A 20,803-nucleotide genomic window follows, 5' to 3' on the forward strand; every position below is an offset into this window, starting at 1 on the left:
AGGCTGATGTAGCAGATATTCGATTCATACTAGATCTATATGGTTTAATATCAGAATGTTGAGTTGAGACGCCCACAGATAGAAAACTCAAAACAACAGATGTTCAAATTTCCATCTGGCTGAACATCTCAGTGTTTGAAAGTTTATATTAGTGAATGCACTGTGCATTCACTAATATAAACTCGAAGAACCGTACAGAGATTGTGGTACATTGTGGTTTGGGAAATCCATTCCTTACTTCACTCTAGTGCGATCTCTGAGTTGGAATGTATAGTTAGCAGGGGGTGTGGGGGGCTTGGCCCCTACAAAAACGTGATGTTAGCTATAGGAGTTTCCTTTACTTGAGCTCCTATATGGACATCACATGATCTGTTTGGCAAAATGTTGAATCTCCTGAATTCATTCAGCTGATTAGACATTGAGACTTGTTCTACATTCAGTGTTTTGAACAGAAATAATTTTTCCGTTATCAGACAACAGATTTATCCAAGAATCGTATATGCCCATCATCTGGAAAAAAATTATATCCTCCATCTACACAAGGGGGGCCCCAACATAGACACCACCAACTTCCGCCCCATTGCTATACTATCACCCATCTCTAAGATTCTGAAAAAATATATTAATTCTCAACTTCTTCACCATCTGACTCACAATCACCTCCTCTCCCCCACCCAACATGGATTTAGGCCAAGACATAGTACCACCACTGCCCTCATATCCTTCATGGGCACTGTCAACCGAGCCTCTGATGGTGGTTAACATCGTATCTTCACTATTTCTTGATCTTTCTAAAGCTTTCAATACTATATCCCACTCTCTCCTTCTAACAAAACTCTCTAACATAGGTACCTCACCTCAAACTCTAAACTGGTTCACTAATTACCTCACTAACAGGCAATGATCAACTAAATGGCATAACTCTTACATTCCTTTCCTAAACACCACCACTGGGGTTCCACAAGGTTCCATTTTAGGCCCGCTTCTGTTTAACATATTTATCAATAACTTCCACACCACACTCTCTCAAGGCTCATCATCTGCACTGCAAACAACTCCTAAGAACTACACAACTCACCCAAACGCCCTCACTTCCACCAAAATTTGGATGTTTAATAATCATCTTGTCCTGAACCCCAACAAAACCAAACTAGTAATCTTTGCCCCCAAGAAGTCCACACCCCTACAAAAAGAGAACTTCACTATTCAATCCCTAAATGGTACCACCATTGACATTGTACCTAGGTGTCATCATAGACGAAAACCTCACATATCGACCTGCACATCCAGTCCAATGTCAAAAAGACACATCAAAAGCTTGGCACTCTCTACTGACACAAACATCTACTCAGTGCATCAGCCCAACTTTCCCTTGCCTCTTCTTTTCTATTACCCTCTCTTTTATATGGTGCCCCCTCCTCACCAACATTCAGTCCTCTCTAAAGTCCAAACTAGGCTTATGCTACAACAAAATTGTTAAGTTTGTAACTAGTGCCGCCTACTCATCCCACCACTGCCTATTATTAAGCAACCTACAATGGCTTGAACTCCCCAACTATCTCACCTTTATCCAACTAACTACAGCTCACAAACTCATTCATAATCCACCCATGTGCCCTGCTCTATCTTCTATACTTACTTTATACCATCCTAACAGACCACTCCAATCCAACAACCAACTGCTCATAAATGTAGAAAAAAACAAACTTTTGGCTGGCCAGATGCAAAACTTTGGAACTCCCTCACCCCAACACTTAGATCATACCTGCTCAGTAACCCTCTTCAAGACATCTCTGAAACAACACCTCTCCTCATCTTGGCTGTGCACATATATAATCTAATTTCAACCATCACAAATATTTTCACCCCCACTCTACTACTCTGGCATCCACCTGTCTTTTTACTTACTCTGCCTCCCATCCTGCCCACTTCCCTCTTCTACTAACCCTCATTGTCTTACCATTTATCCCTTTCTAACCCTTATAGACCTACCACTAAACCAGGCGAGACATTCAGGTACTCTCGCAGCCTACCTTAATGTCATACCACCACTTATATCTGCAACATAATGCACCAACTTTGCTGATTCCTGCAACAGGACTCATATAGCCTATCGCTCAGCTATTACACCTCCTAAACATATGAAAACTTTAAGTACCTAGTCTCTGATTAATTCTTATATCCACGTTACACCCACTGCATGGTGTCCTATATAAATTTTGCTAGCTAAAAACTACTCCTACAGAATGTTCTCATGTACACACTCTTTATTGCTTGTATAATATCTTTGATTTGAGAATGATTACTTATATACTGTTTTTTGCATCAATTGTATAAGCTGTCAACAATATGTACTAAATGTCTTTATTAATGTAAATTCTTCTTATATGTGGAGCTTTTCTCCCCGGGACTCCACTCTGGCCCAGCTGGATCAACCCGGAAAACAAATGCAAATAAATAAATAAATAATAAATATTTAACTTATACCTGGTCCTGTATTATAATACATTTATGTACTAGAATGTTTTAATTTATCTATTGTCAAGTGTTTCTCCACAGAGGGCTTTATACTGTGCACTACCACATAACTGCCAAACTTTAGAAACATTTTGATCTCTTTCTTGTATTTAAGGTTTCATACATTTCTTTACTTCCAATTTAATTTTAGTTATTTTAAGGTAAACAGTAAGGTTTTCAGTGTACTTCTGAGATTCACAGATTGACCAAAGGAGGTCAATAATAAAGAAATAAAGATGGCAATTTTTCCTAAAGAAAAAAAAAATATATATATATATATATATATATATATATATATATATATATATATATATATATATATATATATATATATATATATATATATATATATATATATATATATATATGTATATATATATATATATATATATATATATATATATATATATATATATATATATATATATATATATATATATATATATATATATATATATATATATAGATATATATATATATATATATATATATATATATATATATATATATATATATACATACATATATATATATATATATATATATATATATATGTATACACTTAGGTTCATAGGTGTGTCCAAGCCAAGTCCTCCAGCACCGTCCCTGTAAACCCAATGTGCTTTGTGTCCCTGCCCCAAGTAGCAGACTTACACACTCCTTAAGATTTAATTTTCATGCACACACAGCTGAAAAAGGCTGGCACAGATTACCCACTTTAACAGCTTTGCCCAGACTATACGGTAGTTCATTGCCACCTGTCAGTACTATAAGGCTCTTACAAAGGGTGCCCAATTATACTGTGTAATATTAATACCAATACAAATGGTAGTTCATAGGTTCATAGGTGTGTACTAGGCTAATGGCCCTGGAGCCTTTAAAAGCCTAGCCCATAGGATTACCCTGCACCGTGCCACCCGACCTTAGTTCCCAGTGCCTCTGTCAGATAGAGCCACTGGAGTGAACCCCAGGGTGAATTTTCTATTTCCCATTCACTCATCAAGAATTCTCTTGATGAGGGCCAGTGAGGTGCTCTATTTGACATGTATGGGAAGGCTATTCCATAGCATGGGCAGTCCCTGGGTTATGAACCTGTCCCTCCACCATGTTCTGTTGACTGTAGTTATAAGGTTGAGGGCTCTGAAGCATGTGGTGTGGAGGGGATTGGGATTTCTTTAGATGTAGCATTTCTAACAGAGCTGGGTCAGACATGGCTTTCTAAGTCAAGCAGAGGTCACCTCTAAGTAGGCGATATGAGACAGAAAATAGTTGGAGTTTTTTGAGTCTGTCCATATAGGACAAGTGTTTAAGGCCTAGCATCCTCCTTGTGAGGTACTTTTGTGGCCTCTTCAGTTATTGCAGGTGTCTAGTGAGGTACATGCCAAATGGGGCATTGTACTTGATGATTGATCTAATGTAGATTAATGAGGAGTAGAGGGAGACAATGACCTCTTTCTTCCTGGATGCAAAACCCTTAATAATGAGAGGTGCCACATAGAATGACTTTCTGGCCACAGTGGCAATGTGGTGGTCAAAAGACAAATTGCTGTCAGCCTGTGTTCCTAGATCTCTTATAATGCCTTCTGTGTTCAGTGGACTACCATTGATGCGGTAATTCAAGGGGAACCAGATTTTTCCCAAGAGGGATGATGACACATTTTTTGGCATTGAGCTTAAGGCCATGGCTCTGACACCAGTCCATTGGCTCATTGAGGCCTTTTTATAGGATGTCAATATCACCTGGGGAGTTAATAATAGCTCCCAACTTGCAATCATCTGCAAACTTTGTCGGTAGAGTCCCTTCATGTTGACCTAGACTTCAGAGAAATAGATACCAAACAGGAGAAGACCCAGGACCGAACCCTGTGGGACTCCACTCATGACTGGTCGACAGTCTGACTTGGAGTCAGCTACTTTCACACTGTGGGTTCTATCTGTGAGCCAGTTTGCAACCCATCTAGAGATATAGGGGTTGATGCCTAGCTTAGTGAGTTTTTCTATGATTCCTGAGTAGGGAATGGTATCAAAGGCCTTGGCCAGATAAAGGTAGGCTGTATGAACCACCTTACCTTCATCCATAACTTTGGTGACTGACTCAAAGAAGTCGATCAAGTTGAGCAGGCATGATCTACCATTCACCAAACCAAACTGTGTGGGATCCAGAGTTTGGAGATTCCTTATATCCTTGTTTATTAGGTCCATGATGATGCATTCCATAGCTTTGCATATCAGACCCATCAGGCTAATAGGGCGATAGTTGCCGAGGTCTGTAGTCGCTCCTCCCTTGTGGAGAGGGATGACTTTAGCAGTGCGCATTCAGTAGGGGCAAAGCCTGAGGTGAGGCTGTGACTGAACAGGACACACAGGTGAGGTGCCAGTTCACTCTGTACTTCATGCAGAACACAGCCACGGATATTGTCAGGTCACATAGAAGCTGTATTCTTGGCCTTGCACAGTGCTGTTTTAACCTGTGCAGGACAAATACTGGGTGCCTGGCAATCTACTGGTATTTTGGTTGGTCCTTTGGGAGGGGAGGGGTAAAGCTGGCATTGAGCTTAAGGCCATGCTTCTAGCTCAGAGCAAATCTGGGTATTGTCGTGGAGATTCTTTATATAACTATGGAAGGTCTTGTGGTTGTCTTTACTATCTGCTGCAATTTGTTTTCATAGCTAGCTTTAGAGGATTTGATGAGGGATCTCAACCTTTTGTTGAGGCTGATAAGGGAGTTTTTCCAGTCTTGGGATTTCACCTTATTCTGCATCAGTTTTCTCATTCTGTTGTAGAGTTTGTTTATGACAGGGGACCACCAGATTGGCTTCCTTTTTTTGAGGAGAGTGTCCTGGTTCTTTTGGGTATGGCGAGATCCATGCATTTGTGTACGTGTTCATACAGTGCATTGGTGTATGATTCGGTGGTCATGCAACTATTTTCCATTTGCATGGGTCCCTTGAAGTTAGCCACTTCTGTTTTTAGGAGCCCAAAGTTAGCTTTGGAGAAGTTTTTCATGGTGGTTACCTTTGGGGGGGGGGTGGATTTCCAAGGTGATTAGTTTGTGGTCAGATCTAACCGAAGAGGGGTTGACTACTGGTGTAGAGCAACGGTCGCCCATGTTAGTAATGACTAGGTCAGGATGTTGCTATCTCTAGTGGGGTGTATATATAACCATACAGACACACACACACACACACACACTATATATATATATATATATATATATATATATATATATATATATATATATATATATATATATATATATATATATATATACACACACACACACACACACACACACACACACACACACACACACACAAACAAATACACACAAAATTTCAGCATGTACACATACATAAACAGAATGCGTTCTCTAAATAGTTTTGAATATCTCCTGGAAAAGCTTGAAAGTAATGGGCTGAATGAGTGTATTATAACTAAATATTTAGAGACGTACAGTTGATGTAAGAAATACCTTAAATGCCATTCTTTGTAAAACAGTGGATGCAAACATTTTGTTTAGCTGCAAGCTTCCTGAGTGCAATCCTGAGATATAAATGTTTAGTTTCAATCCATCCTTGTCGATATATTTATACTTCACAACACTTTTCACTGTGTAATGCTGTTGTCAACTACAGGTATTTAAAGTGCACAGTGATTTGACATGGATATTCTTATCAGGGAGAGATGGCATATTGTGAGTTGTATGATTCTGTGTAATGCTGCAACTTGTGATGATAAAGATATACAAGCAGCAGATATCTATCCTTCGGCTGAAAAACACAAAGATGAGTTTCACCAAAATAGTTATATAATTAATATCCTATCAGGATGTTTTAAGTTTGTTGACCCAGAAGACAGCAGTTGTAGCAGATTCTGTTTCATGTATTAATTCTGCAACTGATTAAATATTCCATGTAGTGCATTCTGACTTAAGTAAACTATACATCGTAAACATAGCTGCCCTCAATGATTGTACTGGTAGAATTTGTCAGTCTAAACATGTGTCAAGGTATTGTGATACAGAGTTACTAAAAAGCATTGAAGCATCACAGTTTAACTGCACAAGCAGCCTTTCTAGAAACATAGGGATTCAGTCTTAATGACTAAATATTTTCCACGTCCGCATTTTCTAATCCATTGGAACAGATTCCAAAGAGTTACTCTCAGTATAAGTCTGCCCTAATTCTGAAAGACTTGCACTGAAGTCACTTATATGGAGAGAAAAAACTATCTATAAACAATATTACACCAAGGGCCAGATTCCAAAAGACCTGCTCTAAGTGCAAGTGGTCACTTACATTGTGAGCAACTCTTTTGGAACTGGGCCCATTGTTCTGCTATTTGTCCAAAAATCCTTCTTAAAACTATGAAAGAGTTTAAAGATGCAAAAAGAAAAACAAATCCAAGTAAGGTATCCAAGAGCATAAAAAGACATGGCAAAAGTACACAACAGTTGTACATTTATACACTTGTTGCCAAAGTAGACTCACCTGTTACATTGGTAATCTCTCCCCTTGAACAGAGGACACAGTCATAGCAGCAGACTGGCTTTCCTTGTCTTACTGCCTTTCTAGACCCAGGATTACAGTGTTCAGTGCAGTTGGAGTGTGGAATCTGAGAACATTATTAAGAAAATTTGTAGTTGTTTATAGGCTTATTCAGTTACATTAGTAACTATGCAAGTATGTCACAAAAATGCACAAGTTTGCCGAGTCGAGTAAGAGCTATATTAGATACTTAGCCTGCAAACTGTTAAGTGTTTACATGGTAGGAAAAACTACTTAAACTGAAACTAAATATGTGATCTCCATTTCTAGACTAAATAAATAAAATGGCTTACCTTTTAAAAGTATACTTTTTCTGTCATTTAACAATCTGTATAACGCTTCCATAAATTAGGATGTATCATACATATCAGTGATGAGGGATGAAGGGAAGGACTTCCTAATTAGGATGCCGTAATAAAAAAAGTTAATCACCCATTTTGAGTATTCTTTAAGATATTGCTGGTTATTTGGGTAGTGAACATATATTCTTTCTGACCAAGATTCAAACCAAGAGGGCCACATGTATACAACATATTGTTGGTCATTTGGGTAGATGGCACACAATCTTTTTGCCCAAGAGTCAAACCCATGGAGGGACAAGTGTATACCACCACCACCATGATAGTAATGAAAATAAAATGTTAAAAGATCACTAAATGAAAACTAAACTTGTATAAATGGAACACTTTGCCCAAGTTGTTTGTCAGAGAGTTAGTTCCCTCTGCACGTTCACTGCCCACCCTTGCCTATATATTACCTTGAGGTTTTATTGCCTTGGGGGGAAAAGGACAACTTTGGCTTTACTGCTTTTCTAAGGTCTTATAACCATGCAGTGATAGATTTAGTAGAGATTTCCCCACATAGAGATATGGGTGGAGTTGCCCCATGTAAACAAACTTTTGCAAAATGTGTACTTGCCAGAATGCCATATCAACATATATATAATGTCATTGGCTTCTCTAGTAGCTAGACCTTTAAGAGACAACAGTTTTTGTTGCCTTGATTCAGCAGATAATTAAAACTCCAAAGAAATTTGAGGTTTGGTATAATGGTTAGGGTGCTTACATCACAGACACAAGGTATACAGGGTATGATTCTCACCTTTGAAAGAAAAATTGGATACACTTAAAAGGGCCTTTAAGAGTAGCAAGTCTAATACTAACATATAAATATTATGCATCCATGTGTATACTATGTAACTGAGCAAGTCATTTCAATTAATTCAGTTCTCCTGGGCTGCCACTAATGAGAGGCACTTGAGCCTAGTTTGTTTATCCAGTTAACCAATAACGTGACTGCAAATCTTATTTAATAAAGATATTTCAAAGAGAATTAAAAGCAAAGTATTTTCTGTAGCTATATTAATCTCGCCTAATATCCTCTGAAGGCAGCAGATATGTTTTCTGTGAGGGTCACTGAAAGAGACACAAACACTTCTTGAGGTCACAGTTCACAGTTCACAGTTCAAGTTATGTTTTATTCTGAAATGCCTACAATAATCTGTCCATTAGAAAATATTTTATTTCTGGCAGCATTATACCCCTCCCTATAGCTGACTTTATTTCCTGACTTAACAGAAAATCTAACTTTATATCTTAACTTAAAACTGGATTATGCTTTATTACACCTTCAATTTTTTAAAATTGTGTAGAATAAGCCAAAGTTAATGTTTCGGCTCCATTATATCAATATATTCTGGAAAGGATTATGTTTCTAGATTTAAAAACGTTGGATCTTAATATTACACATAGAATTACAAAAGGAAAGTTAATTATAGGGTCCAAGGCTCATCATTATGGATATTAGAACCATATTACTCATAGAAATTTCTGCAAATCACCGGGCATTAAGACCTACCAACTTGAATTTCATCATGCTGTTATAGGTTCATAGGATCATAGATTAGTACTAGGCTAACTGTCCTCATGGGCAGTTTTAAGCTTAGCCAATCAACTCATGTGAGACTCAAACCCTATACCTTGTGACTGCAAAGTAAACACCTTAACCATTATGTCAACCTCCCTCCAGTCAAGACAAGAAATAATACTTGTTAAACAGGTTTATGAGTGGATAACTTGTGTTGGATCCCAGGGAGGGTCTCGAGGCTTGGGTTATCTGGATACAGGGAGGGGAATGAAGGTGGACTCCATTTCACTTAAGGAGTCAAATGCCACTTAGCTAACTTCTTACGCGCAGTACATTCCATTGGGAACTGATAGCATGTGATGATATTTTGTAAGCCTGTGTGCATGTTCCATGTGGGCAGTCCATATTATCCATCAACTTACTCTCTACAAACCATTCCTCTTCAGTTTTTGACTTCCAGTTCTCATAAAAGCAATGCTGCAGTAGAGCAAAATTCTGCCCTCTCTCCTCGGGTAGATAACCTGGCCACTGGGTACTTTACTACTTTGTCATTTCCTTTTCCCCTGGGAGCTAATTGATCTCAGGTCACCAGCAGCATAGCTGGATGTCTTCTTTATGCTAGCAAATCCCTATGCCAGCAAATCCCTTTCTAAGGCAGTTATTCATTTTTTAAGTTGAGTCAGGTGAAGGCATGTCCCAGATCCTTCTATATTGCTGATGATATCTGCCACAAGTCAGGAAATACCTTCACTACTTCAGTATTAGATGCAGATGCAAATGTATAATTTCTGTTTGGTTTCATAGCTGGAGTCTATTAATAAAATCATTAGATCCTCCAGCAACCAGACTTCTAATCAAGCCTGGGTCATGTAGCGCTATGTGCCCATGAGTTGACAGGCAGATCTTATTCTATCTAGCTTTGAGAGAGTTCAAAATAGATTCATAAGTAAAATTATTTCATTATGCTCATGTTCACGTTGGCAAAAGAAGGGTTTGTCTACACATTTAGACCACTAAGGCATCCGTTGTACTATAGCCTTGCTGTTTCTTCAGACTAGAAGTCTATTTGACTGACTTCTGGTAATGGCCAACATCAACACAATAATTAGTTTAGAAAGAGTTTGATGTTTATCACTCATATGAATAAAGAATTCTATGGATTTCTGCAAATGTTATCAAAGCAATTAAGGCCAACATATCAAAATTAGCCAGAATATGGCTTATATGCTATCCTATATCTGACAGTGATGGAAGATGAACAGTGAATGACAGTGGAAAGAGAAGAGTAGATATGCAGAGCTCAATTTAGTTTATTCAGGTGCTACTGTCACTGCCAGGTATACTTCAGTACATGCAAGTAAAAGTTTTGGAAAGCAGTGTTCACTGAGGGGCTACTGCATGCTGTGTGCAAACAAAATTACACTGCATCCCTCTCACAAGAAGTAAGGCACAGCTGCTATATCCAAGTAATAATCCATTTAAGAGATGGAGATGCCTGGTATGACATTAGCCAGTTGATTATAGTTAAGCATTCACTCTCGAGTAAATAGTTTATGCACTGGTGCAATGATGTGAAACACCACCACCCTGAGCTGCTGTAATAGTATGAGGAAAGGTTGAGAGAGAGCACTAGATTTCAGCTACAAGTATTTATTTAAACACAAGTCTTCAGGTCATTCAAATACTTGTATTCTATATATTAGCAGTGGGGTGGAAGATTCTTTGTGATGTATTACTGATGCATGTCAAGGGCTTATTATGCAAACAGTTTTGTCAGGAAATGAATTGTAGGTATGTTTCTATTGTGCAAGTCAGTGAAAATGGGTTGGATATATGAAGACACAGTCTGCTTTTATCTGAAAGGATGGAGTGATGAAGGTGAAGGTCAATAATGTCCATTTCTGGTGGTAGTACTATCTAAAGCAGGTACTGCATGCCTAGGGGCTGTTAATATCATTACTGCTGCAATAGATTTATCACATTGCATAAGACTAGCAAGCAGTAGTACCAGTTATTCAATGACAGTCATGCCTTGTTTTGACTGCTTCATCCTTCACCTGCCCCACAGTGCCTTTGTGCACCTTTATTATACATTATGAGGGCTGAGACCTGAAATGATGGGCTGTCACAGGAGACATTGATGGCACAACAGGGTAAGTATGTCTGGGATACAATATAAAGTGTATTGTTTATGAGCTGTAACATGCACTTGATAAATGTTCACAGGTAACTACTAGGCAAGCTGCTCACAGGCCATTTTGTCACTGGAAGGAATGAAAGCCCATCTCAGGCATGCACACCTGCCCCATCATGTGTGGCGGAAGAAAATAAATTTATGTGGTACCCCCCCTCCCCCAGCCACAGCTGCAGCAGTTGTTCATGTCTATGGGAGAGATACTGGAGGATGAACTCAGCCATATCAACAACCTCCTGGAGTGGCTTCCTGACTCTGTCATCTGGTTGTACACAGCAATCAGGCTACCAGATACTAGCTAAGCCCACTTTCACACCCAAGACCTTCAGCTGGTGCTGGTTATCAGTAACCTGATCTCTGGTCCAGACTTGCAGCCATGTCACCACCCGCCCATGCAGCTAGCAAACCATCCTCTTGCCTATCTCATGTCATGCTGACAGTGGACGGTCTCACCCCCATCTCACTTTAGGAGTGGCCCAAGTGCCCCAGTACCTGCATCCAATTGGCTCATTCATTCTGCAGGGATAGTGCTGCCAGACAAGGCATGGGCCTCGAGACCCATTTCTCCTGCCTGGGTTGCCCAGTCAGCCAACTCATTCTCCAGTGACAATCCATGGATATGCAGCAGGACAGCTTACTGGTTCTGTGGAACAGTCTGCATTTTCTTTAGTGAAGCAACCCACACACCCGTGGCTCTCCAAGCTCCAATCCATGCAGTCTCCTGCAGGGAGCATGCCCCTCTCCATGGTGTCACAGCTGCACACATATGTACTGTGGTAGTGCATGCTCAAAGATTTGTACGTCATTGCTGCATCACCTACTACTCCCACAAAGCAGGATTTCCATCCTGTCACCAGGATGGGCTAGCTGATAGTGGTCACTCACTACCATCTTCTCTGGTCAACTACACCAAGTAATTGATCCACTAATTTAACTCAGGTCACTTGGACCTAATCAAGTACTGGGTGATCTAGTCCTCCCAGTCACCATTTGTGTTTAGGTTTCCATCACTTGGCACTTCTTTCTAGTTTGTGCATAACCATCTCTATTTGTGTGTTTGTCCTCAGTGAGTCTCTTCTTTCCCCCCTTTCCCTTCATCCATCCTCTTTATATAAGACAGTCTATCCACTGAGACATTATCCTGCCTTTTTGCCTCCATCGTGCATGATTTCTTCTGCTTGCTATAACCCTCCCTTAACACTGTCATGTGGAGCCCCCCCTCCTTTTCTGCCCCCTCTTATTGGTTATAAGGCTGGTGTCATGTCTGCCTAGCCAACATTAATAGTATACTTAAAGTGAAGTCTTCCAAGGTACTTGTTATAAGGGTGGTGTCATGTCTGCCTATCCAACATTAACAATATACTTAAGGTGAAGTCTTCCAGGGTACTTTGTGCCTCTCCAATTCAAAATGCACCAAGAATTGCAACAGTAGCTGTTTTGCAGAGTACATCTGCACTACTACTCAGAGCAGCAGACATAGTTACCATTAACAATCACCAAGACCTTATGTTCCAGGCATACTGCTTAACAACTCCAGCAGTTCACAATGCTTCAGTCTCGAGTAATACAAAGGTCACCTGCTCATTTGGATAACATGGTCGAAGCTCTGCTTGGATTAATATAACAGAGCTGTGAAGGTTGCTGCCCAGCACAATCCAGGCAGCAGTTAAATGTATTGTATTAGAGAGTGCAGAACTACACAAGAAATTTAATCATTCACAGACATTTTTGACAAAAAGTTGCAACAGCAGCCCTAGAGTTCAGGAGGACATGAGAATAAATGGTTTACCTTCATAATTCCAACAGCCACATCCTTGAAACAGCTTGCTCGAACTGCAAACTGTGACTTGACAAAACTGCGAACACCGATGTTCCGAATAACAAAATCTCACCCCTTTTTGACCCATGGTAGCACTAGATTCAGCTGTGAAGCGATCGGAAATGTCAACATTCACTTTTTTTTAACTTTAGGGAAATCGGTGGGAGAGAATTCGCAGAAATGGTTCACGTATCTGCACATCCATAGGATGTGCTTTCAACTATATGAAAGTAAACCGAATAAATAGTTATCAATCCGAAAATCTGGTGTGAAAACATGAAGTTGTGAATGTGAATAAAATTTATCAAGTTGCCGCGGTGGTACGGCAGTAGCATTGTTACCTCACAGCAAGAGGTTCTCCCATTTGATTCTTGGCTGGGCTTGGGAGTGCCTTCTGTGTGGAGTCTGCATGTCCTCCCCGTGGTTGGGTAGCGTTTCGAAAGACATGCATGCATAAATGGGCGTGCCTTCGTTGAAGGTTGGGCGTCGAGCTGGCACCTCGGCATTTCATAAAAATCTACTGCCAATCATTAGTGGACCAGAGTTCCACTGTGGCAGCCCCTTACCGGGAACAACAACAACTCTGTAAACAAATCCATATTCATCATGGGCAGTAGGACGATTCCCTGCACTATTTAAATTGCATTTACTATTCAAAAATATGTAAATGCACATTTGATAAATGTTTATAGGTAGTTATTAGGCTAGCTGCCCTTGTGGGCCATTTTAAGCATAGCCACTTTCCCAAAAGTAAGAATCAAAACCTTTGCCTTATTAGAGTAAAAACCTTAACTATTATGCCAGCTCTAATACAATGATGCATAGATTGTGTACTGAACAATTGGTATTATACACATGCATGGCATTCATCCATTGAGCTGTTTCCTCAATACCTTTGATAAAATGCATTTTCAGTACAGCATCACTGCTCGCTTGCTCTCTCTCTCTCTCTCTCTCTATATATATATATATATATATATATATATATATATATATATACATTGTAAAACTTATGATTATGGCTACAAACATTTACAATTATATACACTATTCTACATACATAAAGCTATTAATTCCAGTCACAATACCTGTACTCTATATATACTTTCTATTTCATAATGCATGTTATACTGGTTTCAGTGGATTGGTTGTTTAATATTGCTGTCCCTATGCAGTGTCAATTTTGAGTATTATATGGTAGTTACAAATGCAAATGTCCAAAGTAAGTTATATATGCTTATGTGGCCTGGGAAGCAACAGAAAAGGGTCTGTAGATGACACACCAACTTGGACACAATGTAAATAATAGAAGCAAAAAAACTTAATGTAATAATACATGACATGCTCAAACAGAGCATGGTTGCAACTGTACTGATTGCTGGAGCTTTTGCTGAAGTCCCAAGATCTGGCATCACTATCCAAGCTTAGCACCCTTCTACCTATAGACCAGATGGATGCAAGTGTATTAGTGATGGTCAGTATGATGCCTGGATATCTCTGACATCCACCTATGCCAGATCAGCAGCAGGATTGCCAAGATGACCCCTCCTGAGAAACATAATTGATGAAAAAGCTAGGAACCTGTCTATCCTGAAATACACAAGGTAGTCTGCTATACCTGAGGCCATAGGAGAGGAGTGGGAGTAAATGGATGGCAAAACAATATCCCATCCCAGTTCTAGAATGCTCTGGACAGGAAAAAAGGGGGTCTCAATGAAGGAAGCTTAGTATTAAACTCTTAGGGGGGTTTACAGACCATTAAATATAGCACATCTAAAGACTTCAAATTGATTTACCCTACTTGGCAAACTTTTGGACAATCATGCACAAAAGTTTAGACAAGCCCATACCAACAGATACTCAGTGCAGCCTCCAACAGGAAGCGTAGGTATGTAGATATATATTAATATATATTAAAGGATATCCCAGCCATCCCAGGTTCTGGGAGCATCAATTAAAAGTTTGCATTTGAGGGTAATTAGACATTATCGCAGTGTCTGCATCATTCATTCTCTACAAATTTTTGAATGTGAAAGTTGTGGGTTTGCACCATCAAAATAAATTAAGTTCCACTGAGAGCATATTAGCAGTTTGCTTAAGTAACTTCTTTATACATAGTGATCCCATTGAGCACCAACGACTGTTTTTAATCAAGCTCCCAATTCCTTACATCACTTTGTAATGAATCATAGCTCTGACTGATGCAGCTGGAGGCTATTACTTGAAACCACCTAGTTTCTCAGTAGAAATCATGTGAAAAGCTGACTTGTCGAGATTTAAAAAAATATTTGATAAGCAAACATTAGTGAACCCTTCAAATATATAGAATGCTGATGGCTTGTCAACAGCTTTCTCCAAATAGAAGATAGACACTGCTTAAATATGGTGCAAATCTACATCCACAGAGCACCAGATTCCTCACATTATATACAAAATTTTCAAAATGTTAGATGACATCTACTGTATATGAGGCACACGTACATGTAATGCCTATCACTGGTAGTGGTCTCAAAATTTAATAACGTTTGGGCAAGTAACCACATCTTACGTTTCTGTGGTGTATTCAAGTTACTATCATGTAGCTACAGAATGGTGTACATTGTTAGTAATTTTCAATATTGTCTTTCATTGTTGACTGATTTTACTCAAAAATGTTTTAATGTTCTGTAGGCATGTGTTCTGTGTATATGCAATAAAAAGAATACTATTAGGCAAGTTCTTATAAAATTACACTGTGTTCTCAGTACGAATTGCTGTTGCAGTAGTGCTGTGATCAGTTGGATGATTCCAAGAGCTAACAAGGAATGGTGGTTGGACTGGTTGGGGGGAGTTATAACAAGCCCTGTTGCTATGTTGTTTCCTTGCCCTAGAAGCAGTATAGAGCCTGTAGTGTTTAGAAAAGGTTTGGAGAGAAGACAACTCGCTGTGATGGAGGGATGTCCAAGATGCCCAGAGTTAAATTAGTAGCATGGGCAAAGAAGATGAAATCACCTATTCTGTGGGGGAGAGGTGTAAGATCAGAGAACATCAAGACTTATTCCTCATGGAGACTAGAGATATGTGGGGAGTGCTGTCTACATGGGGTGGGACTTTTGGTAGAGTGTTATGTGGAGATGTGAATGACAGAATGAAAGTGCACAGCTCACCACCTCACTGGGCACCATGCTGAGGAACAGGGAAGGGAACATAAAAGAAAACACTTCTTAGCAGCAATATGAAGCTGCTCCAGGTACCTGAATCTATTCTTTAGTCCCAAGCATGGATCAAAGTTATTCTAAAGGTGGTAAGGACAGCTTGGTAGACCCCAAGACCCAGTGAAAGAATAGATGTCCTGAGAGCAGTCATTGCTGTGAAGAAAAGGCCCAGCTGCATCCTTCATAATGGAGTGAGCACACACCCTTATTGAAAGCTAGTATAGCTGCTTGTCACTTATGCTGTGGGAAGGTGCGTTTTCCCATATTGACCACAATATAAAATACAGTGGGACAACTTCTTGAAGATTTTCACTGCTTTTCCGTCTTTCTTGGTTGCAAATACCACAAAAAGGTGATCTAGGTTAGGATGTCTTATGTTTTATCTAAATAGTATTAGAGTTGCTAGTCATATCCAAGGAGTACAAGCTTCTCTCGCTCTCTCCTTTGCTTTGGTTGATATGAAAAAAATGCACAAAGGTAGTACTCACGTGTAGTACTTGGGCTCAGCAAGGGGATAAAAAAACACTTTTGGCATAAATGAAGGGTTGATTCTAAGGCTAACCCTAACTTTGTGGAATACCATAAAATGGAGTATGGTTGTTAGGGCCCTTAGTACTGATATCCTAATAGCTGACGTGATGCCAGGCAAAAAGGCACTTTCTCAAGTCATGGCTGTCAGTGCTGTAAAAGGAGCAGGTCTGAAATGAGGCTGCATAAAGTTCTTCAGGACAAAATTCATGTTTTATTGATGAGGAATTACCTTTTTAAGTGGGCTCAAATGTAAAGCTACTTTAAAGAAATGTTTAACAGGCTACAGAAAAAAGGAAGATCCATTAATAAGTACTACGATGACTGAATAGTATCCCTTCACTAAGGCATTAACTACATTTGAATGAAATAGCTCAAAGGCTTTGCAGTATGATTAACACAGATTTTGTGAGAGTGTCATGATTATTTGTTTAGCACCTGACTGAACATATTTTCCATTGGCCTGGAAATATTTCCTGGTAACAGGCGTCCTAGCTTCCTTAATGAGAATCATCAGGTCTTCAGCAGACCGAGGCCTAAAGGCCATCATTATTAAATCATCCAAGCTATGAGCTGTAGAGTTTTCAAGTTGGGTGTATGAGAACCCGTAAGACCCAAGTTTGAAAGGTGCAGTTGCATCAAGTGATTTCACTATTCATATCTGCATGGGTTGAAAGAACCAACAATGCCTGGACCAAATGTGTGCCATTAGAAGTACCCTTTGCATCTCTTACTTTACCTCCTAGGTCTCTTTGGGTTGGAGAGATCAGTGGGCAAACGTACAGGAGGAGAATTGTCCATTGAATGCAGAAGGCATTGACTGCCCAGTCTTCTTTGGATGGTGCTCTAACACAGAAACTTCAACTGCCTGCTGCTTGGAGAATTATTGGTCCATCTTTGAGATACCCAACCTGTAAATCATCCATAGAAAAGCATCCTTATACAACATTCACCTGAGGGAATCTGCAGCTGATTTTTTCATTTCATCTACAACATGGTTCACTTGGGGTCGAAAATAGACTGCCTTCTGCCACATTGAAAAGCTTGTCCTAAGCAACTGTAGCCAGCTTGAACAAGGGACAAATCCCCCACTTACTTATATATCACATCATGGACATGTCGCCTTTGTCAATTTCTAAAATCTTTGTTTTTCACATGAGGCTCAAGGAAATGATTGCATGGATTAGGGCCATCACTTCCTTCAGGCTGATTTTTTTTCCTTTAAGCATGGTCCCATACTTCCTGGACCATGAGGCTTTGAAGTGGTCTCTCTAAAATGGATCTTATTTTTGTATTAAGGGTATGGCTAAAGATCCTGTTTGAAGGGTACCTCTTGGCTCTGTAGGACTTAGTTGGTCCACAACTCCATCTAATGTGCAATGCTGGACAGCATAGGAAAAATCTTCAGAGACTGACAGGTTTTGTTCCATATGTTGCTGAGATACCACTTGGGACTTAACGTATAACAGTCTGTGGTGTCAAGGTGTGGAAGTATTGTGTTAGAGATTCCACTTTGACTGAATGGAGGAAAGTTCTCTGTTGGCTATAGTCCAATAGCATCCCCAATAAAATCACTGTGTGTGAAAGGATGAGATTTGACTAAAGAATATTGAATTGAATAAGAACCCCAGGGTCTGGAAAACAATCTATGGTGAATTACATACCTTTCTCTGTATCCTTCTGTGACTGAGTCTGACTCAGGCAGTCATCCAGATAATGTTAAATGTGAATGCTCTTGGTTCTGTTGTAACCAATAATACTTTGTCAGCAGGGTGTAGTAGCCAATCCTGAAGGCAAGGAGATAAACTGACAGTAGGACCCTCCCACCTTGAATCAGAGAAAGCACACATATTACCTGCACATTGAAATACAGAGGTAAACATTTTTGACTTCTATAATAACCATCAGAGCTTGTCAAAGTGAGATGTAAGAGAGTTGGCAAGATTGTTATTTTGAATTTTATGAACATTTAGGTCCAAAATAGGCCTCATTTGACTGTTTTATAAGTACTAGAAAGCAGCTAGCACAGAACCCTTGGTTATTGTAATGGTTCTGTTACACCTAATGGCAGATGGGTTGAGCCAAATATATTTGATCTTTTGTTATCTGGAGATGTCCAACATTTTTGGTCATTTTATTAATTGAAGGATTTTACCTGTAGGAGAGCTGTAGTATCTATTTGTCATAAATTGCATTAACCTTACTATCTTCTTGCTGGGGTAAGAATGGGATGGACACCGCTGGAGTGTTTTTTTTTTTTGGAAAATATGGAAAGGGGACAAAGCTCTTGATAGTCACAGCTTCCTCCTTCAAGGTTTATGACCCTGGAGCCCCCTCTCCAGCTTTTTCAGCAACATTTTTTTACCTCTTGCCCCCATTTATCAGCATAACCTTACCTCGCCGATGATAGTAGGATTCAAAGAGTGGATTTATAAAATATCTTAGCATAAGGAAGTAAAAAAGCTACATCAGACTGCATCATCTTCCACTTTTCCTTCTTACTTTTGAGAACTTCAGTATTATGGACCCCAAAGATCAGGTCCTTATCAAGTGAGGAACTGAGGAGTTGTAGTTTAGCATCCTCTGGCAGATGTGTCAACCTCAGCCAAACTTTTTTCCTAATCAGACTCTAGTTGCAACACTGGATAGAACATCTGGGTGAAATCTAGAAATTTTACATTCATGTCCTCCTATACCTCCCCTATATTCTCCTTCAGCTTATTACGTAAAACTTGAAACATTCATACATTTCAGGTAATTAATTGCTTTGAAGGCCAGAATATCAGCTCTGTATACATTCTGCCTGAGAGTTTAAATGTTCCTCTGTCACTTGAAAGATATTTGGGTGCATTAGCTAGTTTATACCCTTTTTCTGGATCCACATCAGCAGTGACTTAGCTTATAGGATTTTTGTACAGGAATCTATCAGATTCCTGGACCTTGGAAAATCTCATAGACTGTTTAGGGTCAGAGAGCTGGGTACCATGTTCTTTTGATGCTGTCAAGAATGCATCCTTCCAGCACTGGTGGAACTTCTACTGGTTTAGGAGCATCTAGATGCAGAAGATCAAAGCAATATCTCTGGGAGTCAGACACCTCTATCTTTCTACTTGACGATACTTTATCCTGCAGAGAAGATCTATGAAATTTCCTGTGTGGGAGAAACAAAGAACATGAGGTAATCAGTGTCTGTATCAGTTTATGGGGGAAGACATCTGAGAGGCATAACTAAGTTCTTCCCCCTTACTATAATGAAGACTCATCTTCCTTTTATTAGAGGGGGCAACAAACACTGCAAATTGATCTGCTCCTGTCTTTAATTTTCTCAAGACCTATAAGATGCCATGAACCAAGAACAACAATTACTAGTAAGCAGCCTCAATTGAGGGCAAATGAGGGTCCACCAGATGGCCTGAGCTTAGACATTTAGACCATTATATTATATTCTGATTCTGGTGACAGTAGAAGCAGAGTGCATTGATTCTAGACTCTTTCTGGTTGGAGAGTGAGTGTCTGTGCTTAACGTACCTGATTGGTCTGGTTGCTCTTCAAGGCATCTACCAGTAAAATGCTACAAGCCTACAGGCCCTTGCATCATCTGGGACAAGACTGCGGATCACCAAACAGGCTGTGACCTGCTTCTCTTCTTGGGAATGGTGCTAACATTTTGCTTCTGGTGAGAGAAGAAGCAAAGGAGTATTGCATCCCAAAAGAGTGAAGCTGTGGGGAGACCAGCATTACTAGTAGCCAGGCAGTAGCCATTCATGTGACTCCCCTCTTTTCATCATTCTTGACAAGCTAATTCTTTGTTTTCAGTAAAGTACTGCTTGATTTCTTTCTAACTTCAGAATATCTGCCTAAATACTTCATCCTTAAATTTTCTGGGTCTACGTATGTTTCCCCCCAAGTGTTTGGCAGTGCTCTGTCCAGACTAAAGACACCTTAATTGACATTTTTTCTGTAAAAGCACAACTGAAATTTCTCCACTGTCTAGTTGTACACAGGACAACTACTTTGCAGTGACAAGCATTGTCCACATAGTTGCAAACTGGATACTCCTAACAGTGATTAATATTCTCACTCCAACAGTATAATCAATAAAAAAGGGTCTGTTGCCATGGATATGAACTTTCCTACT

This window comes from Protopterus annectens, chromosome 4.part0, assembly GCF_019279795.1.
Source record: "Protopterus annectens isolate FY-2018-M chromosome 4.part0, PAN1.0, whole genome shotgun sequence".
NCBI classification, from domain to species: Eukaryota; Metazoa; Chordata; order Ceratodontiformes; family Protopteridae; genus Protopterus; species Protopterus annectens.